Source organism: Trachypithecus francoisi, unplaced genomic scaffold (genome assembly GCF_009764315.1).
Source record: "Trachypithecus francoisi isolate TF-2019V2 unplaced genomic scaffold, Tfra_2.0 Lachesis_group18, whole genome shotgun sequence".
NCBI lineage: Eukaryota > Metazoa > Chordata > Mammalia > Primates > Cercopithecidae > Trachypithecus > Trachypithecus francoisi.
In genome coordinates, this window is record NW_022681463.1 from 3,101,614 (window position 1) to 3,107,242 (window position 5,629).

The following is a 5,629-nucleotide window of genomic DNA, read 5'->3' on the forward strand; positions in this document are numbered from 1 at the left end:
ATCAGGTTCATTTAAAAACAGATTAAAACAATTAGATTCTAAACCTGGCACGATGCATTTTTATACTCGAGATAAAGTAAACTGTTTCTTTTTTCTTTTCTTAGATTTGAGATCCTGTATATGTGTGTTTTTCAAATGGCAAAAAAAAAAAAAAAAAAAAAAAAAAAAAAATGTCTGTGCCACAGTGACTCTGTTTTGGAATTGTTTATACAGAGGAGTCAAATTAAGGTGCTCAAATTTCAATCCTAAGCACAATATTTTTGAAGTCAGAGGTGATTAATTAAAACGATCATATACAATTTTTCATATGTTAAACATCAGAAAAATATTAATCCTCTAGTCCAAAATGGAATTATTGTCAATAAAGGTCAGCATTAGTTATTTATGCAGAAATAATATAATGAAAACACTGAGATGTAACTTCACCATTAAAGAAAAAAATGTAAACATGTACAAGTAGTTTTATGAATTAGAACAGGGGGGAAGAAAAGTGCTGGGCCTCCTGGCCTTCTGAAGACAAGCAGGCTGGGGGGCTTCACCCATCATAGCCACCCCGGGGAGCGCCCACCACGAGTCAGTTCCCACACAGGCCCCTCCGTCTGCCGCTGCTGACCATCGGGTGCTGAGTCTTCAGGATGAAAGGTCCTGTGCCTTGGGAGGAAGACCTGGGACCCCATTCTCCCTGGCTCTCCAGCAACTTGTTGCCATGGTATGGGTCTGTGTCCTCACCTGAATCTCATGTTCAGTTACAATTCTCAGTGCTGGAGGTGGGGCCTGGTGGGAGGGGATGGGGTCACGGGGGCGGGTTCCCTGGTTTAACACCATCGCCCTTGGTGGTGTCATCATGGTGGTGAGCTCTGGTGAGATCTGGTTGTTTAAACCGTGTGGCACCTCCCTGCTCTCAGGCTTGCTCCTGCTCTGGCCACGAGAGACACCCGCTCCCGCTTCTCCTTCCGCCATCATTGGAAGCTTCCTGAGGCCTCCCCGGAAGCAGACGCTGCCATGCTTCCTGTAAGGCCCGCAGAACCGGAAGCCCATTAAATCTCTGTGCTTAGAAATTACCGGGTCTCGGGTATTTACTTACAGCAATGTGAGGAGGGACTTATACGTTTGTGAACAGTCTCTTGTTGACTTTGTCATTTCTCTTGCCGTGGGAGCTTATTCGCCTATTGTTTTAAATTGAACAGTTCAAGGCTCTGGTGCAGGAGGCTGTGGGGCTGCTCCTCCAGTCTAGGATTATTGAGGAGAAGGTATCATAGAGTCAGAATTTAAATCCAGAGGGTGCTTTAAAGAGTATCCATCCCTTCCTTTGACAAATGAAGACACTAAAGCTCAATACATTAGGAAGTGACTCCCCAAACTACGTTAATCGAATAATCTGTGTGTGTCTCCTTTTCCTCAGTGTTTACATCATCCATGCTTAGAATGTGTCTTATTAAGCATTATGTATATGTAATGCAGCAAGGATTTCTCCCTGAAAATTGGTTATGAAATGGATACTGTGTCTTGTAATTAACAATGTCGTAGCCCATAGGAGCCATGAGCGTGAGGCTGCATCAGTTTTATTCAAGAAAGTGTATCCCGTGCCTCAGCAAACTCCCTCCCTGGGCCTGACGCATTAGCTAACCTAAGCCAGCAGTGTGTAAAGTGATCATCCATCTCGACCAAGCCATGTTTAACTCAGGAATGCAAGCAAGCTATTGCTTTAGATAATATATAAGCATAATTCAGAATGCTTACAAACTTAAAGTACAGAAGGAAAAGTCTTTGATAATTGTTGACATCCTATAATGCTAACCCTTTCACTAAATTAAAAATAGAAAGAATTTTCCTTACCTGAATTGAGGGTCTGTACTGTGAGCCTTCAATAATTGTGATTCTTAGGAAACAATTATGAAATGTTACCTTTAAAATCAGAGATAAAATAAGGATGCCAGCTGTCACCAACTCCATGCAATGTGCTGCTTAAAGTCCTACCTGGTGTATTCAGTCAAGAGAAGAAAGGAAAGATTTATGGACTAATAAGGAAAATAAATTTTAAACATACTGTTGGAATCTGCAGACAATGTGATTATCTACATAAAAAACCTAGCACAATGCACAAATATTTATATTTCACAAGCACTAAGCAAGGTTGCATAATCAAAACCAAGATCACAGTACAAAAATCAATGGCATTTTTACTCACCAGCAAAGTACAGGTAGAAAATACCACTTTCAAAGAAACAATTTGCAATAGCAGCAGCAACAACAAAATCATGAATTTGTGTGGTGATTTGTGATGTTCACCAAATATTTCCAGTTCTTTTGCCAAGCATATGGGGGATCACCTAGGCCTTCTCCACTGAATTTAGTGTGGCCCCATGAGCAGAAGTGGTGTGTATTAAGAAGCAGTGAGCTGCTCTCAGCCTCCTGCTGTGGTGGCAGCAAGTTTCATGTGAGGCTGCTCCATCAGCCCCGGTTCCGGCTGGAGCAGCATCACCAGACAACCTGTGTGTTCAAAAGCAAGGATGCGTAGTGGGCATTTATTGCTTGAGGTCACTGAGACTTGGGGTTGTTTGTTACTGCAGTGAAATCTACTCTCATCCTCACTAGTCTAGAAATAGAAGAAAGATGCTATGGTAACAAGTAATCCTCAAATACATGGCCTTGTCTTAGTAGTGAGTCGAAGACAGGCAACTGTTATTGAAGGCTGAGAAGATGCCGTCTACATCGTCATGCTGAAGGAAGCATTTGGGTCCCTCTGCAGGAGCCATAGAGTCAGGTCACGTGTGTGTTACATGTGTTACTATCAGGTATTGGTTGGTGCAGTGGTCTTCTAGACCTGTTGTAGCAAAAGTACCATACACTGGCTGGCTCCAAGAACAGACATGTATTCGCTCATGGTTCTGGAGGCCAGGAGCCCAAAATCAAGGTGTGGCCAGCGGGCTGCGCTGCCACAGAAGGACCTGGGGGAGCCCTTCCGTGTTTCTTCCCAGCTCCTGGAGGCTCCCAGAGGGACCTGGCCTCCCTTGGCTTATGGCAGCTCCACTCCAGTCTCTGCTTCCTCTGCCCCGGGACTGGTGTCAGCCCAGGAAATGTGAGTGGAAGTGCACATGCCACCTCCAGGCTGAAGTCTGAAGGCCCCTTCCCTTCTGGAAAAAATTGTGACTAGCAACAATTGAGATGGTGTCTTCTTTGTCGCTGTGGGTCACAAACTGAGTGGAGCCCACAGTTAAAGTGAGAGATAAACTTTTATCATTTTCCGTACTGAGCTCTTGGGCACATCAGTTACTACGGTGTGACTTAGCCTGGATTAAATAGCACAGTTCTTGGGAATAAACCGACAAGCAATGTGCAGCTATGGCAGAAAATTACAGAACTCCATTCAGCGACATTAAGAAAACCTAAACAAACATCCATGGTTTGAAGACTCGGTATTATAACGGTATCAGTGACACTCATTTGACTTTGTAGATGTAATGCATTTCTAATCAATACCTCAACACAGACATTTGAGGAGACTGGCCAGGAGCAGGAAGAACCTAGATGTTTCTAAACAAGAAACATATATGGTGAGGGCTTGGAACAGCCCGGCCACACATCAAGACTTAGGTATTAGTCACGGTGCAATCAGAACCTTCATGAATATTGTGAGATAAGGAATTTATTCAGTCAGTAAGACCATGCACTTATGGAAGAAACAGAGGCATCTGGGTTCAGAGCAGATGCTGTAGATTCAGAAGAAAGTCACCGGTCAGCACTGCGGCAGCACTGGCACAGGTGAGGAGGTCAGAGCTGGGAGGGGCTGGAAGCTGGAGCCACCAGCTGCAGAGCTGTGCACCAAGGGTTGCTGGGGGGTTCATGGGAGGTGAGGGTGCCTCAAGATTGTTCCCGGAGGTCCCAGCCCAGCGTCCAGTTGCCAGGCTGGGGCTGATGTCAGCAGGGCCAACCCTCAGGAAGAGGTTGCTGGGCAGAGCCGACACCTGTGGTTCTGTCTGGCCCCACACCTGGCCAGTGCACCTGCAGGGTGTCAGCCACTGCTCTGCCTTCTGAGTCCACTGAGACCTTGTATGGGGTGGGGGTTCTGGGAAATGCAGCCCCAGCTTAGCAGCCCCACTGAACAAATGCAGTGCAACAACCCCCAACTCGGTATGAAGTTAGAGTAGTTAAGATGGTGGGACACTTGGGCAGAGGGAGAAAATGTCAAAAGGGTGCAAACTCAGAAAGAGACCTGTGGACCTCAGGAGGATCACAAGAGAAAGACGCCCTATTCAACAAAAGGTCAATTCCTTGAGAAATACGATTTCTCTCCATGTAAAAAAAAAAAAAAACAAAAAACAGAAGAAACTGAAAACCTCACACCATAAACAAGAGTTTCTTCCAGAGGGATGGAAGGTTCAGGTGTCAAAGGTCAAACGCTACGATCTAAGGTTTCCTACACAAAACACTGAAAGTACTAACCATAAAAGAAAAGATTAATAAAATCAACTACGTTTAATTTAACAGATTCTTTTTTGTCGAAAGTTACCGAAAGAGGGTAAAAGGACAAGCCAGAAATTGGGAAAAGATATTTGTAACACAACCAACCAGCAAAAGATTACCTAAAATATGTAAAGAACCCTCACAAATCAATGAAAAAGAGACCAAATGTTTATCAAATGAGCAAAATACACAGATGGCCAATTCACAGAGAAGCAAATCCAAATGGCGTAAAAAAATTGAAAGGACCCTTACCTTCACTGAGACCTTTGAAAAACAAATTAAGGCAAGGGTGAGATACCATTTCACACAGGCAAAACCCACAGAGGTTGACAATGTGCCATGCTGGCAAGGGCATGGAGCGGTGGGTGGTCTCACGCCCTGCCTCTGGGTGCACAAATGGGTACAGCCACTTCAGAGAAGATTTTAGAATTAAGTATGTGTACCCCTGACAACCTAGCAATTTCTAAATGTATGCCCTTGAGAAGTTCTCATAAATACGCACCAAGAAACATTTATAAGGATGTTCACAAAACTGCACCTGTGTGTGAGCCACTGGAAAGATGTGAGATCCCCGCAAGGGTGGGAGGGGTAGGTTGCGGCATGTTCCGCAGTGGAACTGCATTCGGCAAACGCATGAGAGTTTCGTGCACCAGCACGAACTCAGAAACATTTCTGAGTAAAAGAAAGTGACTTGAAGAGGCATATGTAGAGTAGGATTTGTTATCCAGGGATAAGTGTGTGGTCTAAATCCTGTATATACCCATATATATATGTACCTGTGTGTTAGTTGTTATAAAGCCACTGTTTGGTCTTGAGATTAAAAATGATTTTAAAAGCTTGGAACAGCGGTTATTGCTGGCAGCAGTGACAGCAGGGCAGGCACATCCGGGAAAGGGCAACCGCAGAGTGCCCTGTATTGGAAACGCCCAGCACCCGGACTAGGGTGCAGATTCTCAACTGCTTGTCTTATTATGACATCATGACTTACACGCAGGGCACACACATTTTTCAGATAACAGTCTTTTTTGATGTGTGGTCTGGGTCTGCTAAAGGTGAACCCAGCCCGTCCTGAGGTTTCCCTCTTCCTCCTGCTTCTGCCTCCTCTGGCTGAGTGGGAATGCTGACTCTGCGACGCTTACCCGCCGGCACAGCACCTGTCCTCCCC

General features: G+C 44.9%; 1 long non-coding RNA gene across 1 annotated transcript; it reads right to left on the reverse strand.

Moving 5' to 3' along the window:
- Positions 1-526: 526 nt before the first annotated feature.
- Positions 527-5,393, reverse strand: LOC117063372. Its single transcript, XR_004428883.1, has 3 exons — positions 5,241-5,393; positions 1,837-1,977; positions 527-1,230 (listed from the first exon to the last, which is right to left on the reverse strand). It is a non-coding gene; the product is annotated as an uncharacterized LOC117063372 (long non-coding RNA).
- Between the last annotated feature and the right edge of the window lie 236 nt (positions 5,394-5,629).